The sequence below is a fragment of the Coturnix japonica genome, chromosome 20 (genome assembly GCF_054131305.1).
Source record: "Coturnix japonica strain WE chromosome 20, WE-NBRP24, whole genome shotgun sequence".
In the NCBI taxonomy this organism is placed as follows: Eukaryota; Metazoa; Chordata; class Aves; order Galliformes; family Phasianidae; genus Coturnix; species Coturnix japonica.
Window position 1 is genome coordinate 11,147,167 of NC_140682.1, and position 27,683 is coordinate 11,174,849.

The 27,683-nt window shown below is 50.8% G+C and overlaps 1 pseudogene; it reads right to left on the minus strand.

Moving 5' to 3' along the window:
* Positions 1-19,788: 19,788 nt before the first annotated feature.
* On the minus strand, positions 19,789-21,817 carry LOC146757655 (uncharacterized; annotated as a pseudogene).
* Positions 21,818-27,683: the final 5,866 nt, after the last annotated feature.

The window sequence follows — 27,683 nt, forward strand, 5'->3', positions numbered from 1 at the left end:
AGTAAGCATGTGTTTATATATAGAGATATAGATCTATGTCATAATCATAAGCATAACCCTTTTCTTTTTCTCTGTCTTAGTAAATAGCTTTAACCCAACAAATTCTAAACCACAGCACTGCCGAGTCCCTTACAGATCTCCTTGGGACTCTTGAAAGGAATGAGGAATAGAAGATTAGGGAGCTCTTTCTTTCTTCTCATTTCCTAATCACATCACAGCCTCCTGGATATTTTCCTCTTTACTCCAGCTGCTCTTCGAGACCCCAGCACCAGCCTCTGTGCACTTCAGTTTGTCTCAGAGAAATCAGCCTGTTTACAGGACAAGTGAACTGTTAATGTCTGCAGAAAACAACTATAACTTAAGCTGACTGTATCCATTTCGGTAGGTGAGGCTGAAAGCACAACCTGTGTGACTGTTCACAAAACAAGCGACTTACTGAAGAAATATTTGGGAGTCTCAGAGCTGTGTTGAAAGTTGACCACCCCTTTTAGATTTCTGCCTCCAATCCTTATTCCTTCCCTAAGAACAGGAAATGGAAAATCCCTGCCTTGGCTCTCCTCTTGCAAAGCACCCTTACAACATTCAGTTGTGCAGTGGAGCTGTGATCCCCCTGCCCCAGGCAGCAGCTGTGGCAGCACAAGCCCTGCCGGGGGGCTCCTTCCCCCCACACGTCTCCCCGCAGCGCCCTGGGCAGCTTCCCGAGCAGGATGACTGCTGACCCTGGCAGGCGGCAGAGTAAGATGTATTTTTCACCAGTGGACAGACTGATTCCAGAAGCATGGCTTTGAGTTGCAGTATCAAACTCTATAACCCAGAATTAGGTTATAAAGCAGGAATACGTTTATTAGGCACTGAATGCAAAGGGGATCACACTTCTCTTGCACACCAGAAAACAGAAGTGTTACCCATTTGAAAGCCAAGCTGATACATATTCAACAGATTTCCTGGAATTCATCTACATATTCATTATTTTCCAGGAAATCACTTACATTCTGCCCCTCCCTCCAGCACATGGGCTGTTTGTAGCTGGGTTCTTCCTCCGGAGGTTGTGGGGATGAAGTCAGACGTCTTCCTTGCAAAGGCTCAAAGTCTTCCTCACTCCGTCCTTTTTACCCCATCATGTTTGATTGAACTAGTCTGTTTCTGGACGGCTTCTTGGGCTATGTTCCTTTTAGTATGCAGGATGTTCTTCCCTTATCATAACTGCACATCCTACTTGGTTATGGGCCCACATACCTGACTTTTAACTTTGAGATTTACTCTTTTACTCTATCAGTTTACTAACAGATCGTGGTTGCCTAGCAGAAGTGCAAATGCCTCATCTGGAAATCTCTCTGTGCGGAGCGCTGCGGGGCACTGGGAGGCAGAGCGAGTCCGGTCCCGATGGGTTGCGGCATTGCGGGCAGTGCCCGCATGCACCAGGGCGCGGACACAGGTGGGGCGTAGTGGTGGTTGGTGCCTGCGTGCACCAGGGTCGGTCACATATGCGAGACATATGGGTCATGGGTACTTGGTGTGTGCGTCTGTTCTGTGTACCTGGGCTGTGAATATCCAGAACGTAGGGGGTGGTCCCCTGTGGCACTAGTTTTGATGATGAAACTGTCCAGCATTACATCAAGGAGATCTGTGATCTGTTCAAGACTTCCCCATATTTTGGCCTGAATAGAAGGATACATCTGCATTTCATTTATTGTCGTCGTTATAGGCTTAGCAAGGATAGCAGTGACTCGCTGGCGCTGTGCATTGTCATTGTGTTTGCTGAATCAGACCAGACTGGACAGCCAGGGAGTCGTATACTCCAGACAAAGACGTTTCAATTCAAGACTAGATTTGTTAAATCCTGAAATACACTCTTTCAAGCACTCTAGGGTAAGACCTCTACAGTGCCTGTCCTTGCTTCTTTCACTTCTGCTCAACCATGTGGCATCTAATTTCTGGAAAGAGTTGGCCACTTTGACTTCCCACCAGGAGAATGGCGTGATATGCCTGGCCTTATCATCTGTAGGGGACTCTTTCTCACCCTGCTCGTTTGGGGTTCAGCTCCCTGGCTCCTTTTATCACAAGGTTATCCATTTAGCTGACCATGGGAAGCCAGTTGATGTTATCCTTGATGATTTCAGTAGAGCTTTTGAAACTGTTTCTGACTGCACCCTTCTGGGCAGAATGTCCTGCATACGGATAGACAGAAACAGAATGTGGTGGTTGAGCAGTTGGCCAGTAGGTGAGGTCCAAATGATTAGAGTCAACAGGTTCCATTGGGCTGGTAGATGGTCACTGTCAGGGTTCCCCAGGGCTCCATTTTAGGGCTGCTTCTCTTTCATGTTTTTGCGGATGACTTGCATGCAGGACTAGAAGATGTTCTGAGCAAGTTTGCTGCTGATACCAGATGAGGAGGTGCTGTTGCTTCCACTGAGGGTGGAGAGGACTTGCAGAGATATGTGGACAAGTCAGAGAACTGGGTACCAGTTGGTACTAAGCACCAAGTGCAGAAAGTATAACAAGTGCCTGATTGTGCACCTGGGTAGGGGCAACCCTGGACATACACACTGACTGGATATGGGACACTGGAGAGCGGTCTGACTGAATAGGATTGGGGGTCCTGGTCAACATCAGATTGAACATGAGTCAACAGTGAGCCCAAGCAGCCAGGAAGGCCAATGGTCCCCTGGAGTGCATCAAGCAAGGTATTGCCAGCTTAGTGAGTGTCACGGGTTACCTAGATTTACCTTTGCCCGTGACAGGGGGCAGCCGCCCTGTAGGGCCCCCATCCCAGAGAAGAAGGGAAAGGGGAATGGGAAAAAGAACAGCGGCAGCAATCTAAGGAGGAAAATTTATTTTACTAAATATGATATCGGAATACAAGATAACACAATATAATACAATATGATTGAGGCTAATAAATCAAACAAAACAGAGAGAGAGAGAGAGTCCCCAGAAAACCGAGAGGCCTACTGTGAACTCTAGGTGACACGACTGGAATGCTTCCCACTCCCCGAGAGTCCAAGAGAGAGAGAAAACTCCAGCCTGGGAGCGAGATTATATACGTCCTCCTCCCGTGACTTATCTCTGACCGCGACGTCAGATGTGCCACGGACATCCTACAAAAATGACCAAGGCGAGGAGGGATGCTGCCAGGCACAGTAGTTAGTGTAGGAATAGAATGTGTTTCCTGCTTTAGAGATGGAAAAGGAGGAATTAGCTATCAAAAAGGGAAGATCCACAAAGAGAAGCAGAGATTGATTCTCAGGGCCTGATTTCTACTCATGGGTGGAAGTGATGTTTATCATGGATAAGTTGTTTACTGGACAAGAAAGAGGCACCATTAGGTGGGCAGCTATGCAAGAGTAGGAATGGAACACAGAAGGAAGGTTGGGCCCTGGGGAGAGGTGGAGAGAGGAAGGATCCTGAGGATAAACTGTACTGGTTGCTGTCTCTGTCTTTGTGACTGTTAAATTTCACACTTGTGAAAGTGCTATCTAAGAAGCTGTTATGGTACAAGGGGTGTCTAAGAAATATCTAGAAGACCCCCTGGGCTGTGTTTTGGCTCACTGAAGAGTCTTTGCTGGCGAGCCAGGGGGAATACGGAGTAAGAAACCAGGATCATAAATGAAGTTCTGGGACCAGTTTTTATAATTAAGTATCCTAATTGTGAGACCAAGTGCTGGGTGTTAGTGGGAAGTGAAGAAAGGTATTGCTTGATTATTGATGGTACAATGGAAGTGTAATGGAGGTACCAAAAGTGAATAGTGGAATTGTGGAGGAAAAAAAAAAACACACACACACACGCACACACAAAAAAAAAAAAAAAAAAAAAAAAAGGCAAAAGGGGTAAGGAAAAGCGGTGAGTCAGAAATATAATATCTTTCTAAGTCTGTGATCTGCTCTAGCCAAAGTAGATGCTGCGGGCATGAGAACACATCCTCTGCACTGTGCCCCCCGCCCCTCCCCCCAAACCTCAGAATCCTTAGCAAAAGGAATCCACAAGCTACAGTTGTAAAACTGTCCATTTCAGCTTTACTGGGTGAAGAGTCTTGTTTTTCCTCAATAATTTTACACTTGGTGATTTTGCCTCACAATAAGGACTGCATTCGCAACAGAATTCTTGTGTCTTTTGCCTCAAAACGGGACACGGGCATTTTCCTCACGTTCCACATGCATTGTTTTTAGAAAGTGGCACCCCCTGGCCTAACAAGCAATGGAAATCTTGCAAACCGGGGAAGAGCGGATGGAAGTGAGTCAGAGGTTTCAGTGATGAAGCTGATGGTGAACAAATGGGGAAGAAGTAGGTGGGCGCTCGACCACCCTGGATACCACTGAGCACACCCGGAGCTTTGCCCTCCCCCCTAAGCCCCCCCACACCTCACCAGGAGATCCCCGAGGGCTCTCCGTTCCCCCCCGGCTTCTTTGCCCCCCACCGCCCCCGAGGCCCACTCAGGCTTCAGGCCCTGCGTGTACAGGCCGCGTTGCCATGGCGACAGCGCGCCTTCCCCCCTCTCTGCGCGCACTCGAAACTGCCACCACGGCGACAGCGCATGCGTGACGACGTCGGCATAGCAACAGCGCGTCAGCGCGCCTGCGCCTGTGCTCGTTGCCCGAGCGGCGCCAGCCGTGCCGTCATCACCCCGCGCCCCGAGGAAGAGGCGGCCGTGCCGAAGTCGAGCTGCTCTCCGCACTGCTGCAGCGCCGCCGGGCAACCCCGGGGCTCCGAGCGCCGCCTCCGCTTCTGCAAGTGGCTGTTCTGGGGGAGGCCTGAAGGGGTCCCCTCCGCGGGCGCCGCGAGCCGCCCTGCGTTGGCCCCGCGGGGCCTCTGTGGCACTCAGGGCTTCTGTTGGACGGCGGGATGTTCCCTGTGCCTCCTCCCCTCCCAGGGGTACCTCGTTGCCCCACCCCACGCCCCCATTCTGACCCCTAGGCTCCCCTATCTGTGCCCCCCCCGCCCCCGTCCTCCCGTCCCCGTTTCTGACCCCTACAATACACTGTCGTCCCCCATGAGTCTTTGTTTTGTGACTTACTTAGAGAGAAAGAGGCGTCGTTATTTGAGAGAACGGGCCGTGGTGGAGATGTTACACGACCCCACGTTTATTCCTCAGAATTCTGATCCAAATTCCAGTCCAAACCAAGGCCATGATCCTGAGAGAGTCAGGCGTACACCAAGTATGTGGCATATGTGCACAAGGTCTGCACCAGGTGAGTATGGCGGTACATGAGCAGCAACGTCTGGCAGAGGGCAAAGAAGACCCCTTTGAATGAAATGATTACTAAGCTTCATGACTTTGAGCTACGTTTAACCCCTCTACGTGCTTATGTTTCAGCCCCTGTGAAAGTAACTGAAAGACTGGATAGAGTAGAGAGTAATCAGGAAGGCAGGATGGAGGAACTGTCTGCTGTGCTTCATCGTGATGAGCCCTGTGAACCCGTGGTGAGATGGGACACAGCTGATGAGGATCAGGATGATCAAAACAGCCTGCTGGAGGGGCTGATCAAACTGGTTTCCTCCCAGCCTGCATCATCCAGTGTCTCAGCTGTTAAGACGTCCTCCTGGCTTGCGGAATCAAACTCTATAATCCAGAGATGGGTTATAAAGCAGGTATGTTTATTCCAGCGTTGCGCAGTGCCAGGTGCAAGGGGGATAGCTCCTTCAAACTTGCACACCGACTTGTAAAATCGGGACACAGTTATAGGTACATTTAATACATAGTCAATGATTTCTCGGAATTCTGATACATAGTCAATGATTTCTTAGACTTCTAATACATAGTCAATAGTTCTAGGAATTCTGGTACATATTCAATAGCTCTTTAGCATACAGACCCCCTCTTGTCTTTAGCATGCTGACCCCCTCTTGTTCTTATCAGGGGGAATGCAACTCCTCTTCTGGTCGTCCGTGAGGTCTCACTCCTTATCTGCATCCTCCCTGCTCTCTCAGGCCCCTTGTTTCTTTTACTTGTTACCTTTAAGTTTCTTTTACTTATTTCTATAAACTACCTTTAAGTTTCCTTTACTTGTTTCTATAAACTACCTTTAACTATCCCCCTTTTAGCCCCCCTTTATTCCGAATTCCAGCAGAGCTTCTGTTTCCTGCTTCACTGTTCATTCCCCCCTTTTCTTCAATCTAGCAGGATTTCTCTCCTGCTAGATCATTCCTTTTCCGGTGTGTGGCTAGCTGTTCTGCTATTCCCTTAATTGCACTTTTGTATATTTTATATGTAGTTAATCCAGTCTATGTTCTTGTTGATTGTCATCCACCAAAACAGTGACTCCAATCCTGCAGCAATTTGATTTCTTGCCTTAAATTTATCAGGGACACCTCTAGGTACCCCAACTAAATCTATATACATTTCTTTTCCAAATGCCAGGGTGAATGGTATAACTAATTGAACAAGTGCACAGGTGCCTCCCCAGTTAGATGGTTAAGCTGGACCATAAAAATCTTTCCCCCACAGTACTACCGGAGATTTGCCCTGGAGATTCCCAATCTTGAATAATTTCCTGCTGAATCCTCCATAACATCCAAGACCTCATCACTGCATAAGGAAAAGTTTCCTATAGGCCTGGTAGCCTTCACACCCTGCTGTGAGAGGCAAGCTGTATGGTTACCTACTGCTGTAGAGAGCGCAGAAGGGATCTTGACATCTGTATCAGGCATTGGAGGAAACAAGAGAGAGGTCTGCACTCTCTATTTCCCCAGGCAGTTTTCTCTTGATACAGGGCAATCATGCATCACATTCCCTTGGGGTCCTTGGTCCATCCCAGCAGAATGGGTACCACCTGAGCTATTGGCCGTCCCGATGCACAAGTGTAGCAATTGCTATGGTTGGGACTCTGGACAGTATACTTAGTCCATTCTACCCAGGCATTAACGTCCCCATATCTTGTTTCAGTTTCAAATGTTTGTCTAAGATCTTTTATCTCCTTAATTGTCATAACTGCAGGGTTTTCAGGAAGATTTTCTACCCCTTTTTAAGCTCTTCCCTATCCTGGACATTCTGGGTATTTTCAAGGAGTGTCTCTGTCCAGCCTCAATTGGCAGTTGTCCACCATACATCATTCCATACACCACAAGAGTCCCTTATTCATATCAAAACTATCAGTTGGTCCCTCCCCTGCATTATTGTCAAATTTCACCTTTTCCAGATAATTATCAGGATAGCAAATGGGTACAGCAGTAAAAACTTTTTTGTTACAAGGAAAACTTTTTGTGAGTATTGGTTCTATATAGGTTATAATACTCTCCCACTTACATATACAATTCATTTACCTATTCGAGGAGAAGTGAAAGGTTAGTTAAAATAATAAAAAATATATATGCATATAAAAAAACTTTTCATGATTTCCTTCTAATTCTTATCTTTTAAAGGTTTTTCTATGGCCACAGTTCCCACGCCTCAGGGCTAGTGGATACCTATACCAGTGTGTCATAAGTCCATCCTTTCTCGGCTGTCCTCACAGCTGTTTCAGTTGTTAGGAGTACTTGGAATGGTCCTTCCCAGTCAGGTGGCAGCTTTGTCTCCTTCCCAGTCTGTATCAGGATCCAGTCCCATTCACATGTAGCTGCAAATGCTGCTATGTCAACTCCAAGACCCACAATGGGTTAAATTCCTGTGTGCCACCTTCTTCAAACTAACACCATAGATGAGCTCTCCAGTCAGGCTCTGTCCAACTATGCTTTCCAATTAGGATGCTTACTTCTGTGTTTTTGCACTAATGAGAACACCAACACGTGATGACCTAGAAATCTTTGTAGAGTTGCAGGCCTGAGCTCTTGTTTGGACCACAGGGATGCAGTTTAATGGCTTCCACAATTGCACCGTAGCACAAGGGGGATACAGAGTCTTAGGGATGGATGGGCGAAGAGACAAGGAAGGGCGACTGCCCTCTGTGAGAGTGCACTGAGCTCTGCCTGGGGATGGCAGAGCAGCCAGGTCAGAGCTGATGAAAATGGAAAAGAGAGGAGACCAACAGTGTCTGTTCCAGGCTTCCTGATCAGGGAGAGCAAATGGAAGGTGCCCTCTGCAGACAGATGGGAGCCTGATGTTGTCCGGCCCTTGTCCCCTTTGGGGGCCTTTTTCACTCCAGTATCTGCTGCAGGGACAGCACAGCAGGGCATGTGCCATCCAGGAGATCCCTGGAGAGCACAGATGGCAGCTTCTCGAGCTTCATGGAGGAACCAAAGAGGAGAGGTGCTCTGCTAGATTTCATACCAGCAAGGAAGGTCTGGTGGGGAATGTGAAGGTAAAACGGGCACCAGGCCATGTGCGAGACACAAATGGATCTTTCTTTTTTCTTTTTTTCTTTTTTTTTTTTTTTTCTTCTTTTCCTTTCCTTTTCCCTTTCCCTTCCCCTTTCTCTCTTCCTTTCCATTTCCCTTCCCTTCTTCTTCCCTTCCCTTTTTTTTCCCTTTATGGTTAGGCTGTGGTTGGACTTGATGTTCTTCAAGGTCTTTTCCAAACTGGGTAATTCTATGATTCCCTTTCCTTCCCTTTTTTTTCCTTTCCTTTCCTTTCCTTTCTTTTCATTTTCATTTTCCTTTTCTTTCTTTTTCTATTTCTTTTTCTTCTCCTTTTTCTTTTCCTTTTTCTTACTTTTTTTGTTTCTTTCTTTTCCCTTTTTCTTTTTCTTTTTTTTTTCTTCTTTTCCTTTTCCTTTTCCTTTTCCTTTTTCGTTTTCTTTTTTGTTTTCATTCCCTTTTTCTTTCCCTTTTTCTTTCTCTTTCTCTTTCTCTTTTTATTTTTTGAAGCAGGAAGTTTGAAAGATGTTCATTAATGTCGGTAAAAGTGAAAAAAACATTTGAAGACAAAGATAGAAATCAATGAAAATGTGTTAACCATTCCCAATGTGTGAAATACTCACAAGTCCTTTTCAGTTTTAAGTTGATACCTCCCAACTATCTGGCTGTTTTCTGACATTCAGGGAGATTACTGGAATTTGCTCCATCTCTCCAGTGTCTGATGGACTCTGTTGTCAAATCCTTCACTGTGATTCTATCTATCCCTTCCTATCTGCGTCTCACTCATTTCTTCTACAAATATTCCCTGTGAAAGACAAACCTCAATAGAAGCAGCTTGGACATGGCAAGCAGTTGATCACTGTGTTTTACTGTTCAACCGTTTACATTGCACCACCTTTCCTTCTGTTTGTAGGCCAAAAAAAAGAGAGAAATCTTTCCTTTTCCGTGTGCAGCCGGTTCTCTGTGGAAAGCCAGTGGGAGTTGGTGCAAAGCAGGTTTAACACTGAGCGGATGAATGCAGAGGAGAAGAGTGATGTCAGGAAAAGAGATGCTAGTCCCAGGGGGCCAGTGTGAGTAGAAATGGGGTGGGGAGGTTGAGAAGGACGTTTGTCCACACAGTAACAGAATAGAACTCATTGGGAATATCCTGGATTGATATCAGTTGCACAGTGCTGCTTTAACAACTTGTTTAAACCCACCTATAAATAAATAGACAATAAATGTCTGCTGGATTCTTCCTCTTTAAGATCTCTCCAGATACCTCTCCACTTTGCTGAACAAGTTCTGAAAACCCAAAGAGGATGACAGGAAGGCACAAGGCACAGGAGGGCTCCTTAGGTGGTAAGAGGCCCCAGGGGGCATTTGCTGCTGAGTCCATCAGCCTCCAGTGCAGAGAGAAGTCTGCACAAAGTGCTCAACAAGACAAAGGCAGAAGTAACAGTTTCTTGGAGTATTAATGGGCCCAATGAGGGCCATTAGTAAGCAAGATTCCCAAGGGACCTGTTAGAGCAGATAATTGGAAGCCATGACTACAGGCAGGCAAAGGCACTGGCATGGTGGCTCTGATGCTAAGAAACCCCTCCTTTGTCTTAGGAAGCAGACAGGACATGACTTGATTCCCAGACCCCTGGCAGGGAGATCCTGTCCCTCATGTTGGCTCGGGGCCCTTCCTGGGGCAGGAGAAGGAGAATTGTATGGTGTTAAATGAAAGACACAGGGACAGAAGATCCCAGGCTCTGCATGGGGTGCAAGGACACTGTGAGGTTCATGCCTTAGGTGTGCCCTGTGTCTCATTGCAGGATGTGGGATGGGAGAAGGGCCCAATCTGAACACGTAGTCAATCCCAATGAAGCTCTGAACTTCAGATCTCTTGGTTCCAGTGCCATCCTTTGCACATCCTCCCATAGTTTGATGTCCTTTCTGCTCTACAGTGCTCCCAGTGCTCCAGGTGAGGCTGTAGCAATGCAGAGCAGACAGGGACAATCCTTTCCCTCACCCAGCTGTCAGTACTTTGCTTGATGCACTCCAGTGGACTGTCGGCCTTCCTGGCTGCCTGGGCACACTGCTGACTCATGTTCAGTTTGATGCTGACCAGGACCCCCAATCCTTTTCAGTCAGTCTTCTCTCCAGTGTCCCATATCCAGTTAGTGTGTATGTCCAGGGTTGCCCCTACCCAGGTGCACAATCAGGCACATTTTGTTTTGGTTATGCTTTATGCACCAACTTGTACCCACTTCTCTGATTTGTCCACATCTCTCTGCAAGTCCTCTCCACCCTCCGTGGGGGCAACAGCACCTCCTAATCTGGTATCATCAGCAAACTTGCTCAGAACATCTTCTAGTCCTTGTCATGGTTTTGTCATCTTTGCTGTTCTTATGCCACATCATAACATCATGTGGAGCACAGAGAAGAAAAACTACATGTCCCAGAGGACCACATGGTCAGAGAGGGAAACACGTGACGGAAGTGACGCTAGCTCTCTCTCTCTCAGTGCCTGGCAGCGAGTGTGAAACCTCTCTCTTTCTCTTTTATTTTACTTGATTTATTAGCCTCAATTTCAATTAGATTGTAATTAGTAAAATAAGTTTTCCTCCTTAGATCATTGCCGCTTCTCTGTTTGTTTCCCTGAGCCCAGCTCCCATCTCTTTCCCTTTCCCTTTTTCCCTTCCCACTTGTCAGGGGCTGGGGGAGCCTACGGGCCTACTGCCCCCCTGTCACGGACATAGACATCAGTGACACCATGCAATGTTCTCAAAGGTGATTCAGTGTCTCGAGAACTTTCCACTTGAGCATTTCCAAAGCAATTCAGATGCTGAGAGACCCAAATGCTGGTTTGGAAGTTCAAATACTGTGGTGGTCTGCTGAACTTCTCACGGGGCAGTGTGTAGGATACCCCACAGTAAGAACCATAAGGGGGGTAATCCCACAAACACACACATCTCTTGTCAACACTCAGACCATTTCCAACAGCCACCTTTTGGATGCAGCTCCTGGACAGATGTGACACAGAACAGCATCGGTGCAAAGGGCTCTAGGAAGGATTTCTTTTGTGAGCACATCTAACAGATATCAGGTGGGTCCCTTGGCTCATTTCCCAGTGTGTTAGGAATTTGGAAGCACCGTGGAGGAGTTCCATGCAAATCATCACCAGTTTGACCAAAAGGGGTGACAGAAGGGCTCAGAAGGGATGGTGCCACTGTGCAGGGAGCACCAGAAAGACAGGATGAGCTGAAAACACCCTGAGCCCAATTGTGGAGTTGAGCAGATCCAAGGGCTGATATCAGTCACAACCCACAACCACAACAAGCCAAGACTATTGCAACCAAAAGATGTAACACAGAGGTATTCAGTATTCCGGCACAGTCACATCTTCGGTTTTTCTCTCACAGAACACATATGGGTAAAGGCAGCTCTCAGCCATTCTGTGCTAAGTCGAGGTCACACGGGGATCCTCTGTAAAATAAAACAAGACCCCAACTTGCCTTTTGGGGGCTTTGTTAATATGGTTAAAATGAGGGAATAATTGAGCAAGTGTTAATTCTATATTCCTTTTCCCGGGCACCCTTAGCCTTCCAAGTGTATTTATTAAGAGGTTCCACTAAGGTTAGGGACACTGGCCTCAGGATAGCTGGGTGAGTCGACACAGGCTGGCCAGGGAGAGAAGTGTTTCCCTGGTTTATCAGCAACTGGATGGTGACTCACAGGGGCAAATGGCAAGGGTGGTGGGTGAGGCCTTGGGACAGAAGATGTTAAATCGAGGATCTTCTCCTTTTGTTGTAAGCTTTCTAATACATCCACCCTTCACTGCCCTCCCCCGCCTCCTGCCTACCTTGCGCTGGAGGGGGGCGAATGCATCAGCTTTTCTTGAGCTTTTTGAGCTTTTGTTCTGGCCACCAGTTAACTGATTTCTCTAACCTGACTGTGGGTAATCCACCCATCAAATCTCGGGGAACGCCCTCTTGACAGCCCAGTGTCCAGAGACAATTACATTTATGATCAATATTTTGCCTACCTGTACTTACTGGCAATGACTGCCAGTGAGACCCTTTCCAGCCCCATTGAGCTTTGGGCTGGGTGGCCCAGGGGCAAGGCTGACTGCTGCAAGCCTCACTCCCCTTGGCTCACACTTACTGGTGGAAGAAATCACCAGCCCGTATTTTCTGCCACAGTTAATTAACTCTTGGGCAACCTCCCCCCATGTCCATACTTTGTATCCTGACTGCAGATGGTTGGATGTTACAGTTCCTTCTAACGCTGCCCAGGTTCTTTCTCCCTGGGACACAGCCTGTATCTTCCATTGCAGTTGTATGCCTACGGGTTTCAGAGATTCTGGAAGCCCCCTGATTAAAAGAGTCGTCGTCTCAGGATACACAGGCATCATCACAGTTGATTGACGGTGTGGCTGCAGCTTTCTATCGTGCATCATTTGGAGACGGCCAGCCATTTGAATGCTTTGTACTACCTGAACAACAGCAACATCAGGCAGTATGGCTTTGTCTGCAGTTCATCACCTGCCTCATCTCTTCAACCACAGCAGAGTCTCACAGGAATGTCAGAAGCAGCCACACTCCTCTCGAGGTTCTCTGATCAAATCAGGAACAAACATTGCTACGATGAGCAAACTGCTGTCTACCAAGGTGATGTCAACATCTCCCTTTCCCACCCTTCCCTTCTATGCACAGAAAGCAGCAAGCTGCTGCCCATCAGAGGGCTTCTTTTGCCATCAGAAGGTGACTGCAGTCATCTGAAGGCTTTGTTGGTTGTCGGAGGGCTCCACTGACTCCACTGGTTGTCAGAGATGTTCATTGAACATCACAAGGCTCCATTAATCAAGGAGGTCATCAGAGGGCTTCAATGGTCATCAGGAGATTAGAGGTGTCCGTGGGAGGGGTTATGCGAACTTTGCTTTGGATAATGGGGTTGGGGTATCGATGCAAGAGGCCTAAAGCAGACCCAAAGGAGGGCCAAGTGGCTGCAGTAAGAGAGCAGCTAAAAGGAGGGTGATGTGGTCACACTGTGTCCAAGCAGAGGTGGATCAAAGTGTAACAGGTTTGGGAGGAATTGTATGGAGGAGCAGAGAGAGAGCAGAGGGAGGGTACTGGGGCTGCTTGGCAGCGTGAGGAGCTCCATCCTTTAGGACTTTGGAGCAGGTGATGTGAGAGAGGGTGGGGAAGGCCACAGGGGTGCAGGACATGGTGTGCATGGCATGGAGCTGGGGAAGCCTCCCAGCACTTTGATGTGGCCACAGCCAGGCAGGGACAGATCCCAGCAGTCCCTGCTGAGCATGAGAACAAGGACACAGACACACAGCGTGTAGCTTTGCTGAGGGATTTATTGATCATCATGGGATGTCACTGATCATCAGGGTCTTCACTGGGCATCAGAGGATGTCAGAGGGCAGCACTGGCAAGGAGGAGCCTTGTCCCTGCAGGGTTTGTCCCCAGGGACTCAGGGCAGGAGAAGGACTGGCAGCAGCCAAGAGACCCGGGGCAGGACGTGGGTCCCCTGGGGACGGAAGCCACAGCCCCTGTCCCAGCTGCATGGTGACTCTGGGCCATCCATAGGGCACTCTGAGCCTGCCCCCTCCAGATCCGTTCCTCTGCACGACCCCATAGAGCGCAAGGGAAGGGCTGGAGGTGACAGTGCCCAGGTCCTGCTGGAACAGGCCACGGACAGTCCCCTCCATGCCATCAATTAATTCCCAGCCCCTGATGCCCGGTCCTCAGGGCTGCGGAGGCACCCAGGGTCCCCCAAGTGCCCTGTGGTGCAGGGACCCATTGTGAGCACTAGAACAACGTGGCCAAGTCACGGTCCTGTAACCTGCTCAGCCCCAACTGCCCCCCATTGCCTCCTTCCCCTGCCCATTGCTCGCCAATATCAGGAGGGTGCCCAACAGCAGCCTTAAGGCCCGAATGGTGCCCCAAGGACCAGGGAACTGAGAGAACAGCAACACATCCCAGCCCCATCCTCGCCCCAGGGTCACCCCTCAACTCACAGCTCCAGGAGAGGGAGAAAGCAGAGATGGGTCAGCACTGCCAGGTGGGGCAGGCAGCAGTGCCAGCATCATAATGGGCAGCTGGCCGTGATGTCACCGCGTTGCCGTGGTGCCGTTTGTGACACGGCCACCCGGGAGGGGGGTGAAGGCAGAGCACCGAGGAGGGTCCTGCATCCTGAAGGAGCATCTGGTACAGAGCAGACGCATCTGAAGGATGAGCTCCAGCATGGCCGGTGCCAAGAAGGAGCAACCCAGAATGAGCAAGAACGGCCCCAGGGTGGGCCATGCCTCTGGACAAACATGTAGTAATACTGAAGGTACACGGACCCACAGCCACCACGGGAGCGGTGCTGCAGCCAGTCTTGGGATGGAGATGACACTTTCCATCTGCCACCTCCCTCCTGCCCAGCAGTGGGAGAGGGGTGCTGGGAAGCGGCAGATGCAGAGTGTGACCTGCTTTTCCTTTCATCTGCAGAGCGAGTTGCCGTCTGGGATGCGGTGGCCGCCTTCGTACACAAGCAGCTCCTGGTGCACAAGGTGCGTTTGTTGGCTGCCAGGTTCCTCCTCGCCCTGTCCGGCTCAGCCTGGACTTCCTCTGCGTCTTCCCCTGCACACACGGCAGGAAGCTCACCCCACGTTTCCCCGCTGAGCTGCGTTTGAGAGGGAGGGAGAGGGGAAGGAGAGGGCTGTGCAGCCCCAAAGCCGTCCCCACTGCCCTGGCTTGTGCCTCTGAACAGCAGGAGGGGGCTCCTGAGCTCTGCCCCCGCACAGGACCACCTCCAGCTCTTCCTCCAGCCAGCCCATAATGCGTCCACCCTTTCTTCCTCCTCCACTCGCAGGGGGTCTGGATTCCCACCTTCGGCTCCTTTGACATCATCTCCAGGGAGATCAGGATGCAGGACAGGACCGTGACCCTGTGCTGGCCCGTGTTTCACCTGGCCAGCAACCTCATAGCTGTGCACCACCTCAAGTCCCGCAGGGGGTCCCTGCCAGGTAGGAGGGGGGATTAAACCCTTGCTGGCTTCATGGACAGGGCAAACAGGGCCACCACATCCCTTCTCAGAAGCACACCTCCCCCTTGCAGGAGCCCATCCAAACGCGGGGCCGTTATGGATGATGTCCCTTAGTTCTAGGGAAGCACCTGTGGAACAGCAACCGTATCATCAACCCCGTCCCTGGTATTTTCTCAGTCGACAGGAAGGTGGAGCCCCTGCAGTGCAGCCAGGTGGCTGCAGATGCCTCTGTGAGCTGGCAGACAGTGCGGAAGTGCATCCAAAGCACCGTATCGCTGCTCTCCAGCTGCCTGCGGAATGGGGAGAACGTGGCCGTGGTCCTGAAGGACGTCGGAGTGCTCCTCATTGACGGGCTGACCTTCCAAATGAAGTTCTATCATGACTTCCTCGAGAAGCTGTCAGGGAAAGCGAACTTCAGGAGAGCCGTTCGCATGGTGAGCCATAGGTTTCTCCGTGGTCCGGGCAGTCCTGTGAGCCTTGATGAGCTCACACATGGCCCACTAGGACCTGGGCCTGAGCCGTGATCTGAGCCGTGCAGGTGCTGCGGTGCTGGCAGCTCTCCCTGCCTCGGGCTCCTCGTGTTCCCTGTGCCTCAGCTGTGACCAAGATGTCCCACAACCTCCCTGTTCCTCCCCTGCAGGCCCCTTCGCTGCTGGACATGGGGGTGTCCCGTGTGACACCGGTGGCTTCCCTGGTGTTCTCAAAATGCCTTTTGGTCTTACCCAAGTGAGTATTTTTCTGCTGCTTGATGCAGCTGCTCAGCTCTCATTCCATAGCGCTTGTGCCTCGTGTCCATCAGTGTCCTGCCCAGGAGGATGTGCCAGAGAATCACAGAACGATTGGAGCAGGCAGGAACCCTAAAAGGGCACCCGGTCCCACTGCCCTGCGGGGAACAGGGACACCTACCTCCAAATGAGGTTGCTCTGAGCCTGGTCCAGCCAGGCCTTGAATGCCTGTCCGGGCACCCAGCACCTCTCTGGGCAAGACATCCCAGTGCCTCACCACCCTCCAGCTAAAACCTTCTTCCTCCCATCCAAAGCCAGTCTTCCCTCTTTCCGCCTGAAACTGTTTCCCCTCCTCCTATCCCAAGTGACCCTGCTAACGGCTTTAGAAAGCCTTCATGCAGCATGAAAACGTGCTTGCAAGCAGGCAAGCAGAGAGAGCAGCAAGGATTGCTGTTGCACTGCGTCACACCGCTCACTGCCTTCTCCTCGCTTACAGGTTCCAAATGGAGTTAGTCTCCAAACTGCCGCCCATGCGATGCCGCAAATCCTCTGGGAGCTTGTTTGGGGCACAGAAGTCAACAGAAGAAGAGACTTTGCCACCTCTTACTGGGAACAAGAAAGGTAAAGTGGCTTCCAGCTCCTTTCCACAGCATGAGCAACCAACTGGAGGTGGGCAGTCCCTTGCTGACCATCAGCCCAGGGCTCTCACTTGCAGCATACCATCCTGCCGGCACAGCACGGCCTCTTCCCCTTAGGTTATGGTTGGCCTATCCAAAAGGAAGGTGCTGGGTGTGACGTACCCCCATCCCTGGCTATGGCAGGAGGATGTGGGGATCTCAGGCCTTGCCCTCCCCCACTGCAGGGACAGGGACCTCAAAAGTCACCCTGCCGCCTTCTTGTCACCAGCCAGCTCCTCTTTCCCAAAGCCAGCGTCCCTCATGCAGCCCAAAACAGAGCTGAACTGCAGAGAGGAGGAGTGGGGACAGAGATGGTTTCAGGGCGGGTTCTGGGAAAGAGGTCTGAGTTGAGTGCTGCTTGTGAGCGAGCCAAAGGCTTGACGGCGAATCTCCTCTTCCTTCCCTACTGCAGTGAGATTTGATAACACTCCAACATACATCAGGCGCCTCAGCACTGCAAGTGTTGATAGAGAGCAGTTTCAAAAAGTAAAGAACAGACTGCGGAGGGAGAGCATTGCCAACAGGTGAGGCTGGAGGCTGTGGTCTGGGATGTGCATGGGGGTGACCCAACAAGAGCCCATTCCCTAACTCCAAAGGGTCGCTGCTTGTTTGTGGCCTCCCGGGAGTGCCGGGATGGGGATGTCAGGAGCCCCCCAGTTCACAGGGCTGGCCCCTCTCCACATCACCAGAGAGCCCCGGGGCAACCGGTCAGCTGTCTGTGGGGAAGGCTGCATTACAGCCCAGGCTCCTGGCTCAGGCTTGAGGGATGTGGCTTCAAAGCCATCAGCCACTCAGGCGGACCCCTCCCGCTCTGTCCTTTCAGTGTTCTGCCACCCATCTGGGCAGTGCCCGTAGCCCCAGAGCAGCCGATGAGCTGCCAGCTGCAGGGCCTAGAGGGAACAGAGAGCCAAGAAAACCTGGCCCGAACAAGACGTGTCAAGTTCCTCGATGAAGAAGGAGGAGCAGAGGAAGCCCAGCGTGAGGCCTCATGCAGCCAAGAGCAACCATCTTGCTCAAGGGCCTCATCCAGCCTATCCTTAGAGTCCCCAGACAAACCAAACATGCTGGCGCTTCGGGCATGCGACTCAGTGAGACTTCTCAGGAAGAGGGTTAAGAAGATCAGGGAGGCACAGGAGCAACCAAAGGAAATGGCAGCAGCACCTTCTTGTGGTGAGACCAGCCGTCCCAAGCAGTCCACCCGCAACAGATCTGTATTGCTGCCACCCATAAGGGAAGAAAATGAGTCTCCCACTGAAAAGATGGCAGCAGAAACATCTCGTGGCGAGCCCAGCCTGCCCGAGGAGCCGCCCGTTGTCAGATCTGAGTTCCTGCCAGCCATAAAGGAAGGAACGGGGTCTCCCAGGGGTCAGTCTCCAAAGACCAAAGACCCACCCCGCAGGAAGGGCACACACTACCCACGCTGATGCGGGCGTGGGCTGTCCAGGACAGTCAGAGCTCCACTGGAGGCTGCGAAACAGCTGCTGAGTTCCATCTGTGCCACTGAGACCCATTTGTGTCATTCCTGCATGCCACCTCCCTGAAGAAAAGCAAAGGAACAAGGAGAGAGAGCGAGGACTCTTCCAAGACCCCTTGCCTCTTTAGGAGCAAAACCCTATAGCTGGAAGTGTTTGAGGCAAGGGATAAAAAATGTCATGGCTTAGTAATATTGCTATTCTATAACAATATTATTGCTACATCTATATTATTATATATCTATATCCATTATCTCTATCTATTAATATATATGTAATATATAACTATATCTATTATACATCTATATTCTATTATCTATAGAATATTGTATTCTCTTGCTATTCTACATCACAACATCATACTTAATATAAACATCTAAATACAAATAAACAATCATAAAAACACAATATGCACACTGGTCTGTATACATATATATACAGAGTTACCGACTGCACTGCCCTAGCATCAAATTCCCTTGTGGTATACATTGAACATCCCCCCTAACCCTCACCCTCACCCTAACCCTCACCCTCACCCTAACCCTCACCCTCACCCTAACCCTCACCCTATCCCTATCCCTATCCCTATCCCTATCCCTATCCCTATCCCTAACCCTAACCCTTACCCTACACTATTCCTAACCTCTCCCTTGTTCTGCCTTTCCAAGCCCCTGGACTGCCCCATTGCCTTTTCGCCTGGCAGGGCACCTGGCAGGCTGGAATTTGGCCTTGGAGGCCTTCCTTTGCACTGTGTTATGGAAAAAGAAAGGGAAGGCAAGGCAAGGCAAGGGAAGGGAAGGGAAGGGAAGGGAAGGGAAGGGAAGGGAAGGGAAGGGAAGGGAAGGGAAGGGAAGGGAAGGGAAGGGAAGGGAAGGGAAGGGAAGGGAAGGGAAGGGAAGGGAAGGGAAGGGAAGGGAAGGGAAGGGAAGGGAAGGGAAGGGAAGGGAAGGGAAGGGAAGGGGAGGGGAGGGGAGGGGAGGGGAGGGGAGGGAAGGGAAGGGAATGGAAGGGAAGGGAAGGGAAGGGAAGGGAAGGGAAGGGAAGGGAAGGGAAGGGAAGGGAAGGGAAGGGAAGGGAAGGGAAGGGAAGGAAGGGGGATCCAGTATGTTCAGTGGGGAGTCGGGATGATTGTGAGCCTGAAGTACTCAGCCAATGAGGAACCGGGGCAGAAGGAGATCAGCGTGGAGTAACACGGCCTAAAAGATGCAACGCTGCTTTCTGCATGCTCTCCTGCTTGCAGGGGACCTGCCATTGCAATTGCCAATCAAAGCTGCTTGATCACAGATAGCATCCTGGTCAGTGATCTGGGTGTTTCTTCACTGGGCACCAGAGGGCAGAACTAGTAATCGGAGCCCCATTATCTGACTCAGTTCTTTCTGGGGTGCCACGCAGCCACAGGACTTTTTTCTTGAGACCTAATATGGTGTTTAGAGGGCAGTACTGCATGATGGGGTACTGCATATGTTTCAAGCTGCCCAGCGGTTGCCTCCACCATGGTAAGCACATAATGATCTGGACAGGCTGGATGGCTGGGTTGAACTCATTGGGATGAGGTTCAACAAGACCAAGAGCCGGGTCCAGCACTTTGGCCACAGCATCCCCAGGCAAAGCTTCAGGCGTGGGGCAGAGCGGCTGGAAGGCTGTGTAGAGGAACTGGACCTGGGGGCATTGATCGATGCTCAGCTGAACTTGAGCCAGTGATGTGCCCAGCAAGCCAAGAAGCCCAACAGCATCCTGGCTTGTATCAGAAACAGCATTGGCAGCAGGAACGGGGCCGTGATTGTCCCCTTGTACTCAGATCTGGTGAGGCTGCACCTCCCAGATGTGTCCACTTTTGGACCCCTCACTGCAAGGAAGACATCACAACCCTGGAGTGTGTCCAGAGAAAATGACTGCGGTCATCTGAAGGCTTTGTTGGTTGTCGGAGGGCTCCACTGACTCCACTGGTTGTCAGAGATGTTCATTGAACATCACAAGGCTCCATTAATCAAGGAGGGGAGTCACTGGTCATCAGAGGGCTTCATTGGTCATCAGGAGATTAGAGGTGTCCGTGGGAGGGGTTATGCGAACTTTGCTTTGGATAATGGGGTTGGGGTATCGATGCAAGAGGCCTAAAGCAGACCCAAAGGAGGGCCAAGTGGCTGCAGTAAGAGAGCAGCTAAAAGGAGGGTGATGTGGTCACACTGTGTCCAAGCAGAGGTGGATCAAAGTGTAACAGGTTTGGGAGGAATTGTATGGAGGAGCAGAGAGAGAGCAGAGGGAGGGTACTGGGGCTGCTTGGCAGCGTGAGGAGCTCCATCCTTTAGGACTTTGGAGCAGGTGATGTGAGAGAGGGTGGGGAAGGCCACAGGGGTGCAGGACATGGTGTGCATGGCATGGAGCTGGGGAAGCCTCCCAGCACTTTGATGTGGCCACAGCCAGGCAGGGACAGATCCCAGCCGGACGGCTCCGGCCCGCAGCGGCTGCAGCGGCGCTGCCGTGAAGGGCGGCCCCGGCTGCGGCAGCGCCGCTGTCTGAGGTGAGAGCCGGGCGGCCTCGAGCCGGCTGTCAACGGCTGCTCCCGCCTGCTGCGGCTCAGCCAATCGGAGCCGGCGGCGCTGCCGTTGACCAATGAGAGGCCGGGCGAGGGGCGTCGCGTGGCCCCTGGTTGGAGGCGGGTGGGCAGGGGGCGGGGCGGAGCGGCGGTGGGGGAGGGGTTTAGGGGTGCGCGCTATTCTAGCAAGAAATGGGATGGGATGGGATGTGGGATTGGGATGAGGGATTGGGATTGGCAGGTGAGAGGTGGGGTTGGGAATGAGATTTGGAACGTCGGGTTGGGATTGTTGGCTGTGGGATTGCGAAAATTGGGATTGGGGTGCGAGGATATGAAAAGGAGATCAGAAAATGGGACGTGTATGGGATGGACTCCAGAAATGGATATGGGATCGACATGGGAAGAATATGGGATGGATATGGGATGGGGTATGGATATGGGATGGGGTTGGGATTACAACTGGATAAATATATGGAATGGACGTGGGATGGACGTGGGAATACGGATTTGGAATGGATATAGATACGGGGTACAGGATGGGGATAGGATGTGGGGACACAGACACAGGATGGGTTTGAGATGGCTATGGGGCTGATATGATGGATATGGGATGGGCTATGGATACACAACAGGATATGGGATGGGATAAAGTCATGAGATGTGGACATAGGATGGCTGATCAGATGGGGCTGTAGTGGTTATGGGGCCATAGGGGCTACAGGATCAGGATGCTGCAGTGACCTCTGTCCCCAAATTTCCCTCCCGCTGTGACACATGGAGTCCCACAACTATTCCTCTTTCCTTTATTCACATATGGGGGCCGGGGGGGGGCATCCCCAATCTGCCGTTATCAAGAAAGAAAACTTAATAAGAAAAGTAAGGGTTGTCACCCCCACCCCATGGGAACAATGGTGGTCTGTGGGGGTGGACACAGATGAGGTGCCCTGAGGAGTGTCCCCAACTTTGGGCTGTGACACCACAGGGGTGACACAGGTATCCCCGACTTCATGGTGTGACACTGAGGGGGTGTCCTCAACCCTGGCGTGTGGTGTGGGTATGTCACCAACTCTGGCATGCGACACTCTGAGAGTAACATGGGGATGTCCCCAGCTATGGGGGTGAGGCACCGTGATGCCGTATCCCCATTTGCCCCGGGAAGTCCTCGAGCTGGTCATGGTGTTCCCAGCTTCAGTGCAGTGTCCCCAGGGGGGACCTTTTGTCCCCTCTGCATGATGGTGACACCCAACGCTGGCTGCCAAAAGTGACACCCAATGACGATGACACTGCATCACAGAACCTGCAGCAGCTCCAAGTTTGTGCTACATGTCCTACGGTCACTCCAAGCTCTGGGACAGGTCCTGCTGTCACTCCACCCCTCATAATGAGCTCTGCAGTCACTCCTGCTACAGGTCCTCTAGCTGTTCCAAGTACTGCAATAAGAAAATGAAACAAATGCCTATCAAGGGAGGTGCAATATGCCAGGATGTACAGCCCTGTGGTTGCTCCAACCCCTCCAATGAGCCAAGTGGCTGCTCCAACTTCAGTCACAGGTCCTGCGGTGATTCCAGCTCTAGCAATGAGTTCTGCAGTTGCTCCAACTCCTGCAACAGCCCAACAGCCACTCCAGTTCCTACAGTGAACCTTGAGGCTGTTAAAACCCCTGCCACATGTCCTGGACTTGCAAACAGATATGCATATGTATTAGCATCTTTGCATGTATTTTTACATCTGCATACGTTATATATATGTGAGAATATACCGTAAGTAAGCATGTGTTTATATATAGAGATATAGATCTATGTCATAATCATAAGCATAACCCTTTTCTTTTTCTCTGTCTTAGTAAATAGCTTTAACCCAACAAATTCTAAACCACAGCACTGCCGAGTCCCTTACAGATCTCCTTGGGACTCTTGAAAGGAATGAGGAATAGAAGATTAGGGAGCTCTTTCTTTCTTCTCATTTCCTAATCACATCACAGCCTCCTGGATATTTTCCTCTTTACTCCAGCTGCTCTTCGAGACCCCAGCACCAGCCTCTGTGCACTTCAGTTTGTCTCAGAGAAATCAGCCTGTTTACAGGACAAGTGAACTGTTAATGTCTGCAGAAAACAACTATAACTTAAGCTGACTGTATCCATTTCGGTAGGTGAGGCTGAAAGCACAACCTGTGTGACTGTTCACAAAACAAGCGACTTACTGAAGAAATATTTGGGAGTCTCAGAGCTGTGTTGAAAGTTGACCACCCCTTTTAGATTTCTGCCTCCAATCCTTATTCCTTCCCTAAGAACAGGAAATGGAAAATCCCTGCCTTGGCTCTCCTCTTGCAAAGCACCCTTACAACATTCAGTTGTGCAGTGGAGCTGTGATCCCCCTGCCCCAGGCAGCAGCTGTGGCAGCACAAGCCCTGCCGGGGGGCTCCTTCCCCCCACACGTCTCCCCGCAGCGCCCTGGGCAGCTTCCCGAGCAGGATGACTGCTGACCCTGGCAGGCGGCAGAGTAAGATGTATTTTTCACCAGTGGACAGACTGATTCCAGAAGCATGGCTTTGAGTTGCAGTATCAAACTCTATAACCCAGAATTAGGTTATAAAGCAGGAATACGTTTATTAGGCACTGAATGCAAAGGGGATCACACTTCTCTTGCACACCAGAAAACAGAAGTGTTACCCATTTGAAAGCCAAGCTGATACATATTCAACAGATTTCCTGGAATTCATCTACATATTCATTATTTTCCAGGAAATCACTTACATTCTGCCCCTCCCTCCAGCACATGGGCTGTTTGTAGCTGGGTTCTTCCTCCGGAGGTTGTGGGGATGAAGTCAGACGTCTTCCTTGCAAAGGCTCAAAGTCTTCCTCACTCCGTCCTTTTTACCCCATCATGTTTGATTGAACTAGTCTGTTTCTGGACGGCTTCTTGGGCTATGTTCCTTTTAGTATGCAGGATGTTCTTCCCTTATCATAACTGCACATCCTACTTGGTTATGGGCCCACATACCTGACTTTTAACTTTGAGATTTACTCTTTTACTCTATCAGTTTACTAACAGATCGTGGTTGCCTAGCAGAAGTGCAAATGCCTCATCTGGAAATCTCTCTGTGCGGAGCGCTGCGGGGCACTGGGAGGCAGAGCGAGTCCGGTCCCGATGGGTTGCGGCATTGCGGGCAGTGCCCGCATGCACCAGGGCGCGGACACAGGTGGGGCGTAGTGGTGGTTGGTGCCTGCGTGCACCAGGGTCGGTCACATATGCGAGACATATGGGTCATGGGTACTTGGTGTGTGCGTCTGTTCTGTGTACCTGGGCTGTGAATATCCAGAACGTAGGGGGTGGTCCCCTGTGGCACTAGTTTTGATGATGAAACTGTCCAGCATTACATCAAGGAGATCTGTGATCTGTTCAAGACTTCCCCATATTTTGGCCTGAATAGAAGGATACATCTGCATTTCATTTATTGTCGTCGTTATAGGCTTAGCAAGGATAGCAGTGACTCGCTGGCGCTGTGCATTGTCATTGTGTTTGCTGAATCAGACCAGACTGGACAGCCAGGGAGTCGTATACTCCAGACAAAGACGTTTCAATTCAAGACTAGATTTGTTAAATCCTGAAATACACTCTTTCAAGCACTCTAGGGTAAGACCTCTACAGTGCCTGTCCTTGCTTCTTTCACTTCTGCTCAACCATGTGGCATCTAATTTCTGGAAAGAGTTGGCCACTTTGACTTCCCACCAGGAGAATGGCGTGATATGCCTGGCCTTATCATCTGTAGGGGACTCTTTCTCACCCTGCTCGTTTGGGGTTCAGCTCCCTGGCTCCTTTTATCACAAGGTTATCCATTTAGCTGACCATGGGAAGCCAGTTGATGTTATCCTTGATGATTTCAGTAGAGCTTTTGAAACTGTTTCTGACTGCACCCTTCTGGGCAGAATGTCCTGCATACGGATAGACAGAAACAGAATGTGGTGGTTGAGCAGTTGGCCAATAGGTGAGGTCCAAATGATTAGAGTCAACAGGTTCCATTGGGCTGGTAGATGGTCACTGTCAGGGTTCCCCAGGGCTCCATTTTAGGGCTGCTTCTCTTTCATGTTTTTGCGGATGACTTGCATGCAGGACTAGAAGATGTTCTGAGCAAGTTTGCTGCTGATACCAGATGAGGAGGTGCTGTTGCTTCCACTGAGGGTGGAGAGGACTTGCAGAGATATGTGGACAAGTCAGAGAACTGGGTACCAGTTGGTACTAAGCACCAATGCAGAAAGTATAACAAGTGCCTGATTGTGCACCTGGGTAGGGGCAACCCTAGACATACACACTGACTGGATATGGGACACTGGAGAGCGGTCTGACTGAATAGGATTGGGGGTCCTGGTCAACATCAGATTGAACATGAGTCAACAGTGAGCCCAAGCAGCCAGGAAGGCCAATGGTCCCCTGGAGTGCATCAAGCAAGGTATTGCCAGCTTAGTGAGTGTCACGGGTTACCTAGATTTACCTTTGCCTGTGACAGGGGGCAGCCGCCCTGTAGGGCCCCCAGCCCAGAGAAGAAGGGAAAGGGGAATGGGAAAAAGAACAGCGGCAGCAATCTAAGGAGGAAAATTTATTTTACTAAATATGATATCGGAATACAAGATAACACAATATAATACAATATGATTGAGGCTAATAAATCAAACAAAACAGAGAGAGAGAGAGAGTCCCCAGAAAACCGAGAGGCCTACTGTGAACTCTAGGTGACACAACTGGAATGCTTCCCACTCCCTGAGAGTCCAAGAGAGAGAGAAAACTCCAGCCTGGGAGCGAGATTATATACGTCCTCCTCCCGTGACTTATCTCTGACCGCGACGTCAGATGTGCCACGGACATCCTACAAAAATGACCAAGGCGAGGAGGGATGCTGCCAGGCACAGTAGTTAGTGTAGGAATAGAATGTGTTTCCTGCTTTAGAGATGGAAAAGGAGGAATTAGCTATCAAAAAGGGAAGATCCACAAAGAGAAGCAGAGATTGATTCTCAGGGCCTGATTTCTACTCATGGGTGGAAGTGATGTTTATCATGGATAAGTTGTTTACTGGACAAGAAAGAGGCACGATTAGGTGGGCAGCTATGCAAGAGTAGGAATGGAACACAGAAGGAAGGTTGGGCCCTGGGGAGAGGTGGAGAGAGGAAGGATCCCGAGGATAAACTGTACTGGTTGCTGTCTCTGTCTTTGTGACTGTTAAATTTCACACTTGTGAAAGTGCTATCTAAGAAGCTGTTACGGTACAAGGGGTGTCTAAGAAATATCTAGAAGACCCCCTGGGCTGTGTTTTGGCTCACTGAAGAGTCTTTGCTGGCGAGCCAGGGGGAATACGGAGTAAGAAACCAGGATCATAAATGAAGTTCTGGGACCAGTTTTTATAATTAAGTATCCTAATTGTGAGACCAAGTGCTGGGTGTTAGTGGGAAGTGAAGAAAGGTATTGCTTGATTATTGATGGTACAATGGAAGTGTAATGGAGGTACCAAAAGTGAATAGTGGAATTGTGGAGGAAAAAAAAAACACACACACACACACACACACACACACAAAAAAAAAAAAAAAAAAAAAGGCAAAAGGGGTAAGGAAAAGCGGTGAGTCAGAAATATAATATCTTTCTAAGTCTGTGATCTGCTCTAGCCAAAGTAGATGCTGCGGGCATGAGAACACATCCTCTGCACTGTGCCCCCCGCCCCTCCCCCCAAACCTCAGAATCAGCACTCTCTAAGAGGGGGAGAGAGTAAGAGAGAGAGAGCGAGCTGTGGGCCAGAGACTCTTATAGAAAACAAAGTGTTACCTGCGAAGGAGAAAAGACAGGGACATTGGAAGCGAGAATAGTCTTTCCTCCTCGGTTACCTGAAAGAAAGAGAGAAGACAAATTCTGGTCCTGAAAGAATTAGAAGGGTTATAAAGGAGTGTGAAAAAGAGGGTAAGAATCCACTGAAGGCTGCACACGTTCAGCTCAACATAGCAACCTATGTTTGCTGACCAATAGCAATTAGCACATTAGTTTAAGAACCAATTTATTAGTTTAGCAAAAGGAATCCACAAGCTACAGTTGTAAAACTGTCCATTTCAGCTTTACTGGGTGAAGAGTCTTGTTTTTCCTCAATAATTTTACACTTGGTGATTTTGCCTCACAATAAGGACTGCATTCGCAACAGAATTCTTGTGTCTTTTGCCTCAAAACGGGACACGGGCATTTTCCTCACGTTCCACATGCATTGTTTTTAGAAAGTGGCACCCCCTGGCCTAACAAGCAATGGAAATCTTGCAAACCGGGGAAGAGCGGATGGAAGTGAGTCAGAGGTTTCAGTGATGAAGCTGATGGTGAACAAATGGGGAAGAAGTAGGTGGGCGCTCGACCACCCTGGATACCACTGAGCACACCCGGAGCTTTGCCCTCCCCCCTAAGCCCCCCCACACCTCACCAGGAGATCCCCGAGGGCTCTCCGTTCCCCCCCGGCTTCTTTGCCCCCCACCGCCCCCGAGGCCCACTCAGGCTTCAGGCCCTGCGTGTACAGGCCGCGTTGCCATGGCGACAGCGCGCCTTCCCCCCTCTCTGCGCGCACTCGAAACTGCCACCACGGCGACAGCGCATGCGTGACGACGTCGGCATAGCAACAGCGCGTCAGCGCGCCTGCGCCTGTGCTCGTTGCCCGAGCGGCGCCAGCCGTGCCGTCATCACCCCGCGCCCCGAGGAAGAGGCGGCCGTGCCGAAGTCGAGCTGCTCTCCGCACTGCTGCAGCGCCGCCGGGCAACCCCGGGGCTCCGAGCGCCGCCTCCGCTTCTGCAAGTGGCTGTTCTGGGGGAGGCCTGAAGGGGTCCCCTCCGCGGGCGCCGCGAGCCGCCCTGCGTTGGCCCCGCGGGGCCTCTGTGGCACTCAGGGCTTCTGTTGGACGGCGGGATGTTCCCTGTGCCTCCTCCCCTCCCAGGGGTACCTCGTTGCCCCACCCCACGCCCCCATTCTGACCCCTAGGCTCCCCTATCTGTGCCCCCCCCGCCCCCGTCCTCCCGTCCCCGTTTCTGAC